The 14,723-nt window shown below is 39.2% G+C and overlaps 1 protein-coding gene across 2 annotated transcripts in view; it reads left to right on the top strand.

Moving 5' to 3' along the window:
* The window catches only part of ROBO4 (roundabout guidance receptor 4), a 78,586-nt gene that overhangs the window by 872 nt on the left and 62,991 nt on the right, over positions 1–14,723 (top strand). The gene's annotated exons all lie outside the window — the stretch shown is intronic.

Below are 14,723 nucleotides of genomic sequence, written 5' to 3' on the forward strand. Positions count from 1 at the left end.
GTAAAGAAAATGCACATGGAGCCCAGATGAGGAAAGGATGGTTTCAGGATACCCTTCCTATTGCTTGCATGTCTTAAGCACCTTTCTGCATTATTTGTGAGGATTGTAAGACTTTGGGGGCACAGACTAAAGGAAGAAGCTAAGATGACAGGACATGTGAAGAATAGGTGGATTCAGAAAAAAACAGTGTAGGAATTCAACCCCAGTTTCTCCTGTGGGATGAAGGTCTGAACTTGCATGAAGGAGACAGTGGCTAGCCTGCTTGCATGAACTTGCATGAAGGGATGGCTAGCCTGCTGCAATATAGGCCAAATGAAAGAAAAGAGCCATAGAAATCCTCTTAACACCTAAAAAATACAATTACTGGTGCAGGGTCTCAGCTCACAGACATCAAAAGGGGCTTTGATCAACTCCTTGAAAATGACTTTTTTGGGGTTTTTTGTAGAAAACCTAGAATTGCCTTAACTGTTGTTTAACCTTCTTGCTTGAAAGGTTGGGTGTGAGTAATGCTGTTCAGTCCCAGACTCAGTGCATTTAAAGAAAGGAAGGAAGAATTAACACATGCTTTTCAACAAAGCAGCCACGGAAACAATGTTCAATTTATAACGTTCTTTTAATATAATGGACAGAAAGGTAGTAAGGGGATAGGAATGATTTAAAAGGAAAAGATCTGCAGCCCCATCTGTACTTTGAAAATTAATGAAGAGACAGATTTTATTTTGTAATGCTTTGTTTTCTTTGGATATTCTTGCTGACCCCATAAACATTTTATTCTCTTGCCAAATAAATAATAATTTTCTATTCTTTGGGTTGAGTGCATTCTTCATAAATTCGAAGGACCCAGTTTTAAGTTTCTAGGAAAATCAACAGCCCGACAGAAAATAAAGACAGTCAATATAGTCTAATTACATGGTTTCTTTCTTACATTACATCTGCCACTATCTGTAAGAAGCTCAAGAAGACACTTCCGAGGTCCCTTCTCATTTTATCCTTTCACAAATGATCATCCCAAATTCATCCTGTGAGTTAAGCATGGACTTAAACTTGAGTCTTTTTGGTCCAGCATACTAACTCCTTCATTGCGTTGGCTCTCTGAATTCAGGGGAGCTTTTCTGAGGTTCACTTGGATGTATTCTGAAATTGGGTTGTTTGAGAATTTTAGGTTTATTCAATTTATAACACATAGTGGCCACACTCCTGGTACTTTTCTTGAGATTTTATTACAATGCAAAGCATGTTCATTGACAACTCCATAGAATGAACCAATCCATCTTCTTGAGTGGTTCTATTGATTTTCAGGAACTGGTTCTGAAAAGCTGCATTTTCTGTGCCTAGACTGAAATACCAGATATCATGCTTCCCAGGAGTAGATGAAATATGCACAAAAAAGTAGACAAATATTTTCATCCACTGTCTGTAGATTTCACAACCCTTACAGAAGCGTCAATGGTAGTTGAGCTATTTCATGGAGAAGTAACGAGACAGGACATCATCCTGAGGATTTGTTTCCCCAGTGTTGCAATGCTTTATGGGCTGACCTCAAAGTGCCATCTCATGGCTTCCAGTGGACACTACAGCCTCCAACAAACCATATTTCAATAACTGTTATATCACCTAATCAATCTGTTCTTCATATATTTGGCAGATTGACTTAGAGAAACAGATAATCTATGTGTAACTTCTAGTTCTTGAGCAAAAAAGTTCCATACTATTAGAGGATATAAAATCTTCTGGATATGATGGTCATTCACACAGAGCAAAAAGAGGAAACAGCTTTCCATAACAGCTGCATTTTGAAATCATTGCAGAAACGTAAATATAAATCCAATAAATATCACTTTGAATGAGTCACCTGTGTACCTACTTAACTTCTTAGAGATTAACTCTTGGTGGGCACCTTGAAATATTCTGCTGCCTCTTTTTATGCTCTTTAATAATAGAAGTCTTTATTGGCCAACTGTGATTGGACACACAAGGAATTTGTCTTTGCTCTCACTGTACATAAAAGAAAAAAACATTCATCAAGAATAATAAAATACAATAGTGATAGTCAGAAGTTACTAATAAGCAATCAAATCATACTAAGAAACAAATAAAACAATATAAGTTGTAAAGATACAAGCAACATGGTTATAGTCATAAGTGGGAAGAGATAGGTAATAGGAAGGATGAGAATAGTCTTAGTATTCTCAGTGCTGTGGGAATTACTTGTTTGCCAGAGAGATGGCATTGGGGAAAAAACTGTCCTTGTGTCTAGTTGTTCTGGTGTGCAGTGCCCTATAGCATTGTTTTGAGGGTAGAAGTTTATCTGCAGTTCTAATTACTGTATCTGTTGAAGTCTGTGTCTGTCTTGTTGGGTTGCAGAACCAAACCAGACAGTTATAGAGGTGCAGATGACAGACTCAATAATTCCTCTGTAGAATTGAATCAGCATCTCCTTGGGCAGTTTGAGCTTTCTGAGTTGGTGCAGAAAGAACCTTCTTTGCTGTGCTTTTTTGATGACATTTTTGATGTTAGGTGTCCATCTTAAGTCTTGAGATATTGTAGAACCTAGAAACTTGAAGGTCTCTACTGTTGATACTGTGTTGTCTAGTATTGTAAGAGGTGAGAGTATGGAGGGTTTCTCCTAAAATCTACCACTGTTTCTACTCTTTTGAATGTGTTTAGTTCAAGATTGTTCTGGTTGCACCACAAGACTAGTTGTTCAACCTCCCGTCTGTATGCAGATTCATCATTGTCTCGAATGAGACCAATCACTGTTGTGTCATCTGTAAACTTCAGTACTTTTAGAGAGGGATCTTTTGAGATGCAGTCATTGGTATATAGAGGGAAGAGAAGTGGAGAGAGCACACAGCCCTGGGTGGCTCTTGTGCTAATTTTACAGGTATCTGATGTGATTTTGCCTAGCTTCACCTGCTGCTTCCTGTCTGTTAGGAAGCTTATGATCCATTTAAAAGTGTGGTCAGGTACAGCTAGCTGATTTAATTTAGTTAGAAGAATATCTGGAATGATGGTACTGAATGCTGAGCTGAAGTCTACAAAGAGGACTCTTGCATAGGTCTTTGGAGATCAAGATGTTGTAGGATGTAGTGCAGAGCAATAGTGGGTTTCAATTTTGGCCACTATCAGTTTGTTCGTGGGCGTGCGCGCACGCAACACTTCTGCACATGTGTAGAAGTTTCTGCGCATGCACAGAGATATCCAGGCGGGTGGGGGGAACCTCCTGCCACTACCGGTTCACCCAATCCTGGTGAACCGGTAGCAAACCACCACTGGTGCAGAGACATATTAACAGCATCATCTGTCAATCTATTTGCTCGGTAGGCAAATTGCAAGGGGTCTAAAAGCGGATCCATGATGGTTTTCAGGTGGGCCAGCACTAGCCTTTCAAAAGTTTTCATAACTAACAGATGTTAGAGCAACTGGTCTGATGTCATTCAGTTCCTTGATGGAGGGTTTCTTTGGCACTGATGATAGTAGAGCATTTTAAGCAAGAAGGAACATAGCACATCTCTAGTGATTTATTAAAGATGCGGGTGAAGATGGGGGCCAGTTGATCAGCACAAGCTTTTAAGCAAGAAGGAGTTATCTTGTCTGGACCTGGTGCTTTTCCAGGCTTTTGTCTGTGAAATAGACCTTGAACCTCATTTTCTGTAATCACCAGAGGTGGTGGGCCAGTGGTGGAATTCAATTTTTTTTACTACTGGTTCTGTAGCTGTGGCTTGGTGGGCATGGTGTGGCTTGGTGGGCATGGATTGGTGGGCGTGGCAGGGAAAGGATACTGCAAAATCTCCATTTCCACCCCACTCCAGGGGAAGGATACTGCAAAATCCCCATTCCCACCCTACTCTGGGGCCAGCCAGAGGTGGTATTTGCTGGTTCTCCGAACTACTCAAAATGTCTGCTACCGGTTCTCCAGAACCTGTCAGAACCTGCTGAATTTCACCCCTGTGGTGGGCCCAATGGGATGGGGTCAGTTGTAGGAGGCTTGGCTGTTGTTGATGTGTCTGAGATAGGGGTTGTGGAGATGGGTGGCAGTAGTTTTCTCTCAAACCTACAGTAAAACATATTCAGGTCATCTGCCACTTGTTGATTTCTTTCAGCATGGGAAGGAGGTTTGCTGTAACCGGTGATATTTTTATGAGTTTTCCACATGTTTGCTGGTTCATTTGTTGAGATATATATTTATAACTGATAATTTATAAGGTTATAAATTCATACATAGATAAACAAACACGACTAAATAATGTTAATTTTTCCGGATGTGATTCATAGTATTTTAGAGTGTTAAGTATTATTCTCATGTCCCGGCAAAAATCCATTTTGGTATGTATGTATGTATTTAGTACTAATTTAATTCGCTCGGCCAGAATTGCTGCAAATATTTTGTAATCGGTGTTCAGTAATGAGATAGGTCTATAGTTTTGAATTTGCTGGAGATCTGTATCTTCTTTTGGTATGATTGTGATTATTGCTTCTGTCCATGTCTTTGGAATTTTAGCTTTCTCCATGGCTTCATTGTATAACATCAACATATTTTCTCCCAGTACTTCATGCATTATTTTATATATTACCACCGGTAGCCCGTCAGGTCCCGGTGTTTTGTTATTTTTTTTGCTTTTTCAGTACTTCGCCTAATTCGGATTTAGTTATTGGCCTAGTGAGCATTTCTCTTTGATCTTCTGTAATTTTTGGCATGTCGGATTTTCCTATATATTTTTTTATCTTTTCTTCTTCTACTTCTTCTTGTTTATATAAATTTGCATAGAATTTCTTAATAATTTCTTTTTTGGCCTCTCTTTTATGTTGGATTTCCCCTTTATCGTCTCTCAATTGATGTATCATTCTTTTATTCCTTTCTTTCTTCAGTTTATAGGCTAACCACCTGCCTGTCTTGTTTGCATATTCAAAATAATTTTGTTTCGCCATTTTTATTTTTTAGGCTAATTCCCTTTGGTTTATCAGATTCAGTTGATGTTTAATTATTTTCCATTCTTCTTTTATTGTTTTATCTTGGGTTTTTTTCTGCAGTTTTTGTTCTATTTGTTTTAGGTCTTTCTCTAATTTGTCTAATTGTTGTTTCTTTTCTTTATTTTTCTTCCCCGTATATGCAATTACCAGGCCCCTTATGTATGCTTTTAAAGTATCCCATGTATTTTGTAAGGAAGTTTCCTCTTTTTTATTTATCTGAAAGAATATTTTAATTTCCTTTTCTAACATCAAATTAAATTCTTTTTCTTTACATATTCTTTGATTCATCGTCCATCTCTTGAATCTCTTTTCCTCTTTCCAATTTATGAGTAGTGGACTGTGATCTGCCCATTAGTTTATGCCTATCTCCATTGATTCTACCATTGTTTGAATATTTGGGGTCATCCAGGCCATGTCCAATCTTGACCACGAGTTGTGTGGGTGGGAGTAAAAAGTGTACTGGGCCTCATCTTCATGTATTTCCCTCCAAGCGTCTCTCAAGTTTCATTCTTCAGCCATTTTAAAAAATTCTTTTGGAAGTATATACTTTTTCTTTTGTTTTTTTTTTGTCAGTTTTGTAATCTTTGTTTACATTTACTATTCCATTGTAGTCCCCTATTAAACAGATGTTTTCACATTCTAGTTCTGCTAATTTTGTATGTAGATCTTTAAAAAATTCCTGTTGTTTTTGGTTGGGTGTATATATCACTGCTATTAACATTTTTCCCTTTCCTGTTCCTAATTCTATTATCACCACTCTACCACTCTACTAGGAGATAAGTAGTGATGCTTTCCAGATGTTCAAGATTTCACCTCCAGCCAAGATGGCCAGTTGAAAGTGTTTGTGTGAACCATAATTCAGACTTGATGTTGGGCACCATGTAGCCCAATTCATACCTGATTAGAATTTTTGCATTTAAATCTCATGCTGTATTTCAATCAGGTTGCCTTGACATTATTATTCAAGGTTGAATAGTTGTGTTGTCTAGTTTTGATAATTGTGTTGTTTTCCAATTAATGTGCTACTTTGGAATCCAAGGGTGGTGGACCTGGCCCTGTTTGGCATTTCCCCAAATATCTGTCTGAATGCATCATTTCTTTTACTGTTGTGGACGCAATTTGTGCCTGGGAATTATTCTTTTGACTTATTCTTCTGAGGGTCAATAGCTCACTGGCAAAACATACACTATGCATATAAAGAGTCAAGATTTAAATTCTACAACCTGTAGTTAAATAGCAGAACATCTGTATGGTGCAAAACCATATGAACAAAAGTGACCTATAGCTACAAGTAGACATGGCTGCAGATGACAATTTTTGGCAACTTCTCTTTTTCAAAACTTTTCTGAATGTTGGGATGGATACTCTGGAAGGTGGGAATGGGAGGTAGCTCTCAGGATAATATGGGAATTTGGCAAAAACTGTTCCCCATTCTTATAGTTACAAGAGAATCAAATTTTTAATAGAACATGAGATCCATCTCTTTGACTTTTTAAAAAATTATTAGTTTTGCGAATGATTGCTAATAGTCTTATACTGTGCATCTTTATGTTAGAAATATGCATTTTTTATTAAAAGTATGCAATGCAGATGGAGATTCTCCAGCCAAAGATTTAAGGAAGACTTCTATTGATGGATCTTAGGATTCCCCAGTTCACCTCTCAACACCAACATTGCAACGCTAAATGGTAATACTGCAGAAAAATTCTACATTCTTTCAGCTGAACAGAGGATTTTCTTTTGAATTTTCATTTATAGGATAGGATAAGATTGGTGAGATTTTCTATAGCAAGGTTGATGTCTTTAGGAATGTTTTGTTATAATGATGAGCCTGTTTTTTTAAAGAAGCTGCTATTGACCAAGAAATATGGAGTGTTGTCCATCATGAGTGATGACCATCACCATGCAGCCACCAATCAGGATTCAGCTTTAAAAGTTTGGCTGGGATCAAGTCCCACCCATTCCCCTTCCTTCCGCTGAAGGCATACATTATGGATTTCAGGGAGAGACACTGAGGGCCAATTTGGAACATAACCTGAAGGTAACTCAAATAAGATTTAATACTCAGTTCATAGATGTAATCAACCCAAACCTCAAGAGAGATCAATCTTGCCAAGCCAGATGAGTCAGAGGCTTAGGAATTCTTACATTTGAATACCTGAGCTAGCTTAACACTAATTATCTAATAGGACCCATCCTTAGCAATGGGATTTATAAGATTCTTTCAGATCAAGAGCTAATTCCCATAGATGCTTACCATCATTAGCTCCAGAAGCCCTATAAAAATTGACTAATTCGGCCTTAGCTATAGTAGGTGTCCTAATGAAACAGGGCTTGGAGTAGGACCCAAGTCTGAAATTCTTCATTGACATATTAGCCATTAACAACTTCTGTAAATTACTTTTCAACCCTCTTTGTCTGGAAGGAACTATCAAAAGCTGTCACTGAATAGACCCATAGGACCAACATTGCAGTTCTGTACTTCGTAGATAGTAAAGGCAGTAATTACATGCCTGCTACTATAAACAGCTATAAAGCCAAAGTAATTAGTCCTATGCTTTATAAGACTTGTTCTTATAAAACCCAAGTTTCCTTGAATTGGTCCAATCAGAACTTTAAAGATCTGAAGTCCAAGTGTCTTGTGTATTGTCTGCATCTCAAACTGAAGCGCAAATGGTCTTGCAGTCTGCAATTTTTTCTGGAAATCCATTCATACTCCTTCACCATTTGAAAGGTGTTCATCCCAAAGTGCACAGCTAAATGTCTATGGAGATTCTCAGTCATTCAGGTCATGGTTGTCTCAAAGGTGCTTTTTCAAGAAGCAACTGGACTTTCTTGTTTTAATATACATCCTTCATCACCACCATTCAGTCAGAGCTGAAGAAGCTTCCTGGATGAGAAGCAAAATGTCAAAAACAAGAAAAACAAGAAAGTCCAATTGACTCTTCCTTTTCCTCATTTGGGACAACCATGAACTGGGTGACTGAGATTCTCCATAGACATTTGGGACAAATTCTAATCATTTTGGGAAAAAAACCCTATGGAACTTAATCATGTTTTCAATCCAATACTTTGTTCCATTAAGGCAGTGCTTCCCAACCTTGGCAACTTTAAGATGGGTGGATTACAGCTCCCAAAATTCCCCTGCCAGCAAGGTCAAGGCTTGTCAAGACTGAGAAACACTGCATTAGGGTTTGAGAAAGTTGTTCTCAAATCGAAATAAAGTATTTTTTTATCATTCCACTATTATGCATTTGGAGGAAAATAGATTTCTAACAGCAAAAGCAAATGTCTCTTTCTTGCCTATCGCCATTTGAGAATGCAGAAGAACTAGGTATCTAAATCTGCAAAGACAATGTCAAACTGATAGAGAAACAGAAAGAAACTAGAATCACTATATTTAGCGCATTCTTCATTTATGCAACTTGGCAATCAGATCTGCTGTTATATTCACTTTCCTAATCAGGCACAGAGAAAACTCACCTCCTTTTAACTGATGGATTTGCAAAAATATTTAGAACAGTAGCCACATTTTGTGTTATTGCTATTTCTACAGTAGATGCCACTGTTTAGGTTTTCCAAACATAAACCTTCTATACAAACTATTTTTTTCATACCATGCATACTTCTAATCCTTAGGAATGTGTATTGTTTGGGCAGCTGGTATATGACTGTTCTATAAATTGAAATTAACTTTTTTTTTGTACACTTAGTAAGTTACCAGTTCTTGCAATTCAGTGTCTATCAGCTGTTCACCTGATATAAGAAGCCCCATGGATGCTTGTTTTAAGTCTTTATCCATAATTCTGCAAATGTCTGAGTTTTTTGGGGGGGTTAATCTCTTATTTCTTAAACCTTTGTGTCTCTGTCTCTGTCTCTGTCTCTGTCTCTCTCTCTCTCTCTGTGTGTGTGTGTTTGTTTGTTTCAAATAACTTTCTGCCTCCTTTGCTGCATCCGACTATTATTTAGCTCTACATTCCTGGCAAACTCTGGCTTTTTCTAAGGCATTGTATTAAAACTTAGTGGGGAACTAAAAACAAAACAAAGAAACCAATGTGTTTAAAATCGCTATGGACCTGGTGCAATCCAGAGATATTTACAGGATATGATAAAAAAAGTTAAGATGGCAAAAAATGCATTTTATGCTCTGTGTGCCCCCCCCACCTTATGTGTGTGTCTTTAGAGTTGATTTTTTTTTATCCTACTTTTATTATTTTTATAAGTAACCTAAGGCAGTGAACTTACATAATCATTCTTTCTCCTCCTATTTTCCTCACAACAACAATCCTGTGAAGTAAGTTGGGCTGAGAGAGAGTGACTGGCCTAAAGTTACCCAACTAACTTTCATGCCTAGGGCAGGACTAGAACTCACAGTCTCCTGGTTTCTGTCCTGATGCCTTAATCACCAGACAGGCTGATTCTTGTTACATGTAAAGGTTTAAAGGTTTTCTCTGTCCAGTCTTGACCAACTCAAGAGATTGTGTGCTGACTTCCGGTTTGCTGCTTGTCCCCGCTGGACACTCCTTCGGGATCGTCGAACCCACTGCCTGTAAGAGCCACCTTTTTCAGCGGAATGGCGGCTTGAAAAAACTCCGTTTCCATTAGGAAACGGAGATAGAGCCGGCTGGGGTGGGTAGAGTCCTCTGCCTAATCCCAAAAGTTTTTTATTTACTTTTGGGAGGGAGCGGAAGAGACTCCCCGTATCCCCAGCCGATGCTCCGGGCTCTGGGAAATCTCTGCTACACGCAGAGCTAGGGGGCAAAAGCAAGCCTGTAAATCTGTCAAATAAATTAATTAAAGAAGATATGAGCTGGACCTTTGATTCTGAAGCGCAAGTATTCTTTTTATTCTATTTTGCCTAAGAAGTGAAGTGAAGGGAAAAAAGTTTTTTTTAAAATGGTGATTGCTGCTGCGGCTTGAAGAGAGGCTGAAAGGGAAACTCCTTCCGTTTTTAATTACAAAGTAGCGGAATGAATACTTTTGGCTGTAACTGAAGGCAAAATCTCACTCTCATTTCGTTTTTTTTTTCTTTTTTCTTTCTCTTTGAGGATCTGATATTGATCTTGGTTGGAAAAAAGTTTTTTTTTCTCTCTTTTCCAGTAAATTTTGTCTGCGTGGAAAAATGGCACTGAGACTTATAAAACTAGACAAACAGGCAGTGGGGGGGGGATTCCCCCATTAATAAATTACATCAACAAGTTTTAACTCTCCAGTCACAGAAACCTGACTTTAATATAATAGAATTTCTTCTTGAGGAGATTGTAAGAAGGGATGAGATTGTGAATCAGCAACTTGAAAAATTTAAGTTGGAAATCAAAGAAATTGGTGAATTGGTGAAATCTAAGTTTGGCTTTCTGGATCGAAAGATTTTAAAAGTAGCTAATGGCTTAGCAGACTTTATGACTCAGTTGGAAACAAATACTAACTCTAAAATGAAAGAAACTGAGGAGAATTTGGATGACAAGATCCAAAAAATTAAAAAGGATTTGGCAAACATTCAGGATAATAGTTCAGAAGACAAACTTAAAATGGAGGCTGATCAAAAGACTGTTATTGAAGAAAATGTACAACAGAGGATTGAAAGAGAAGTTTTAATGATCCAATACAATTTTACAGAATATGCAATTAGACTGAGAGGTTTGCAGGAAGATGACAGAGATGATTTAAGGAAGATATCTTCTGAAATTCTGGCTGGGATTTTAAAGGTTCAACCTGATGAAGTGTTTTGCAGGATTGACAGAATTTATAGAATAAACTCCTGGTTGGCAAAACAAAGGCAATTGCCTAGAGATGTGGTGATTTATTTTACAGACAAAGAAATTAGAAATAATATTGTCCAGAATTCTTATGATTCTGCTTTGCAATTTCGTGGAAGAAAGATTTGGATTTTTAAGGAACTCCCGCCCAAGATGTTAATGGAGAGGAAGAAATTTGGTTTTCTAGTGAATGAGTTAAAAAAAAGGAATATTCTATTTAGGTGGGACGTCCCAGTTGGTTTAATATTGAGACACCAAGGAGTAAGATACCAACTGGATACTGTCGAAAAAGCGGAAGAATTTTATCAAAAAATTTTAAAAATAAATTTAACATCTTTAGGCATAACACAGGACAAGCAAAAGGAGTTGGAAATAAAGGGAAAACATCAAATTACAGAGGCTGTGGTAGATAAACTGTCTTTGGACTCCTTGGATACCCCAGCTGGACTGTCTATAAATTTGAGAGCAGTGTCATCTGATTCTAATGTGATTAACTATCAACTTACAAACAAGTGCGTAAATCAACCAGTTGATATACAAGTGAAGGAAAAGACATATGGGATAATAAAACAAAACCAACAAGATCAATTTACAAAGCAGAATGACAACCGATCAGCTGATACACAACTTGTAGGAAGGAAATCTGGATGGAAATGCAACCCGCAAAAGAAAAAGAAAAGAAACAGATTTCGTAGAAATAGTAGTTTCTAAATCAAGCAACAGTGAAGCCAGGGATTTTAAAAAAATAAATGAACATGTGAAAAGATATTGGAGGCGAATTATCGTTTAATACTATCTTGAGGAAAGTGGCAGATCTCTGCAATGCCGTGATTTTGGGATGTGGAAAGAGCCTTACATTGTTGGATTTGAACTATCTATTTTGGATTTCTTTTACCGATAAATATATTATATCTATTTTGAGTTACAAGGCAAGAGAGTCATGCTGGGGCATGCAGAAGATCTGGCTGTTACCCACAAAGATGATGGGGATTTATAATCCTGATGAAAACCACAATTACAACTATATGGAATATAATTATAATGTCACTCGGGTGGTTGTTTTTATTTTTATATATACATGAGGATATTTATTATTGATGGGGGCAGAAGATGACTGAAGATTTTGAATAAACTGTTGCACCAGGATGCTATGTTACCCTATTATGGATGATGGATTTAACAATCTAGTGGAAAGACATCAAAGAAGATACTAAATGAATTATAAATTTAAAGTTATTGTCTTTTTTTATAAAATGGAATGTATATATAGACATATGTATATTTTAGTAGAGTGGGCAGTGGATTATATTTAGAATTGTAGTGTATGGTAATCTTGCAGGAAACTGGGTTGAAATAGGCTAGTTTAGTGATTGATTAGTTTAAGAAAAAGGATTTTTAAGACATATATTTTGGGGAGTGGAAGAATCGGATAGAACTGAACAAATGTTAAATTTGGAGAAGGCTGCTTTGAAATGTTAAATTAATATATATAATATATATAAAAGTAAAGGTTATGTTGTTGTAATAATAATAATATTTTACAAGTTTGGGGGAGGAGAAAAAGGGTAGATTGTGAAAAGCGGAGAAAAGCGGAGTTATAAGAATACTTTGCTAAGGGTCAGTACTTTGAGGAGTGAGTAAGGGCATGGTAAAATATTATGTAATTAATTATGAATTAGCTTATTGTTGTGAAGAAGAAGTCACAGGGGGGGATGGGTGGTGAGGGGGGGTTAGGGAAGAAGGGAGGAAAAGGGGGAAAAACTTGTATTTGAAAAACTTTTTCAATAAAAAAAAAAAAAAGAGATTGTGTGCTCATCTCTGATATGAAATGACTCAGGAGCCTGCGTTGTCTGAGAGATGTTTTTGTCATCATCAGGCCAGCATGAAAATACAGAATGCAGTAACATTCCCACTGAAGTGGTACCAATTTATCTATTCACATTTGTATGCGTTTGAACTGCTAGGTTTGGGGTGAGTAAGGGTGCTCATCCTGTCATGTGGCACTTGGGTCTCGAACCTGGGCTATCAACTTTCTGGTTGACAAGCACATTGTTTTAATGATAGGCCATCACATCACCCTCTTGTTGTATGAATGCAGTATTGCAGGCTAATTCTGCTGACTGCCAGCAGTTCGATTCTCACTGGCTCTGTTATGAATAAATGTCTAACCTTGTATATGGCAGTGCATGGGTTCCACCTTCCTCACCTAGCCCTTCCCTTGACCCCTCCTTACCTTGACTCCGCCTCCGTGGTACATAAATCCATGCCCAGGGACTGACCAAGGCAGTTCCAGATGTTCACCTGAAAAGAGAAGACATGGTATAAATAAATGCTTTTGAAATAAAGACAAATTGTATTTGTGATTATTGGGCAAGGTCCTTGGAAAACAATTAACAAGATGGTAGCAGAGGATGGTTATGCCCAATAACCCAAGAATAATAACTGAAATACAACTTACCCTGAGATGGAAGAAAGAATGAACACGAGATCCATCACCAGACTAATGGCAGAGCTGCAGGAATCTGAAGGCACCACAGCAAGAATTCCAACTGCCATGGAAGTGAGAGACCTGGACCAGACAGACAGGAGCATGAGACCACGAAAAAATGCAGCCAGGTATGAAAGGGATGAATCGCCCGAGAGGGATGAGCTAAGAGAGACCATACAAAGAATGATGGAGGCCTCCATCAGCAAAAGGGAACTCATCGCGAAACTCCGGGACCTACTAGATGACCACGGGGCAGCGATGAGCTCCCAAGAACGAGACCACGAGACTGCCAGCCCGGTAAGAGGAAGATGTCCCCTGGCAGAAACCCAGGACTTAAACAGCTCCGGTTTCACGCCATGCTCCCGGCGGCCATCTTGGGATGGCCGCCGACCAATAGGCAGCCGAGATTCAAATTTAATGGCGCGAAACGAAAGGAACCCTAAAACAAATGGGGGACCAACCAAAGACAACCCAGAAAGAAGATACCAAGCCATCAGGAGCTCGCCTGCCGAGCTCGAAGTCGAAAAAATGCATGGGACTCCAGCAGCAGCAACCGGCTCCGCAAGCGACCCCTTCGCGCCAGCCACGAACCGCAGAGAGACAACCGCAAGCCGAGGGGACTACGGGGGGGGGGCATCGATGTCGATGCATCGTCCCAGCTCCCCCACCCAAGGAACACACACTGCGAGGGTGATCGCCAAGCACCGATCGCACACGTGACATGCCGATGGCAGGACTCGAACTCACCACCCACCGCACCAGCAACGCGAGACCCGAGGGAAGGAGAGCACGCCGGTTACTCACCCTCCATGTGACCTCCGCCAGGCTTCCTCGCACGTCCAGGGACCAGCGACCAGGGATCAGGACCCCTCACTGCTGCCGCTGCTGCCGCCGCACCACTGAATCCCAGAAGTCCTCGACATATGACCACCTCGCCTCCTCCCCCCTCTCCAGCAGGGATCCAGCCACCCACCGATGGATGCCTGCCTCCAGCGATGAAGCTGGATACCCCAGGGGTGAGTCCGGACCCCCAACTGCAGGCCTAGGCTGAGGCCTAAGAGCAGCGACAGCAAGCTACTCACCCACCGACTACAGACGCGAAATAGGCTTCGTGCATGCTCAATCAGCTCCTGTAAGAAGAGAAGAGGAGAACATAAATACAAGTCCATTCAGAGTCGCAAACAGCATCCCCAAGCCATATTGTGAGTTCCCTCACCTGAGATACCATGGACAGCAACAGACTGTGAGTAATTTGCCACACAGCTCAGTAAATTTACCAACTGATTTCCACACTCTTAAACTAGATGGGTCAAACCTTATGCAGTGGAATCATCAACTTCAGATTTTGTTTTTAAGGGAGAACATGTTATTTTTAATTGATGACCCTCCCACGAAACCCTGGACTCTAGAAATAGACTGCTTGCACCACAGGGCTTTTTATGTAGTCATAGCAAGTATTTCACTAAGCATATATCCCGGTCTTAGCCATTACCTAACTGTATCTGAAA

The sequence above is a fragment of the Pantherophis guttatus genome, chromosome 9 (assembly GCF_059756535.1).
Source record: "Pantherophis guttatus breed Tessera chromosome 9, ASM5975653v1, whole genome shotgun sequence".
NCBI classification, from domain to species: domain Eukaryota; kingdom Metazoa; phylum Chordata; class Lepidosauria; order Squamata; family Colubridae; genus Pantherophis; species Pantherophis guttatus.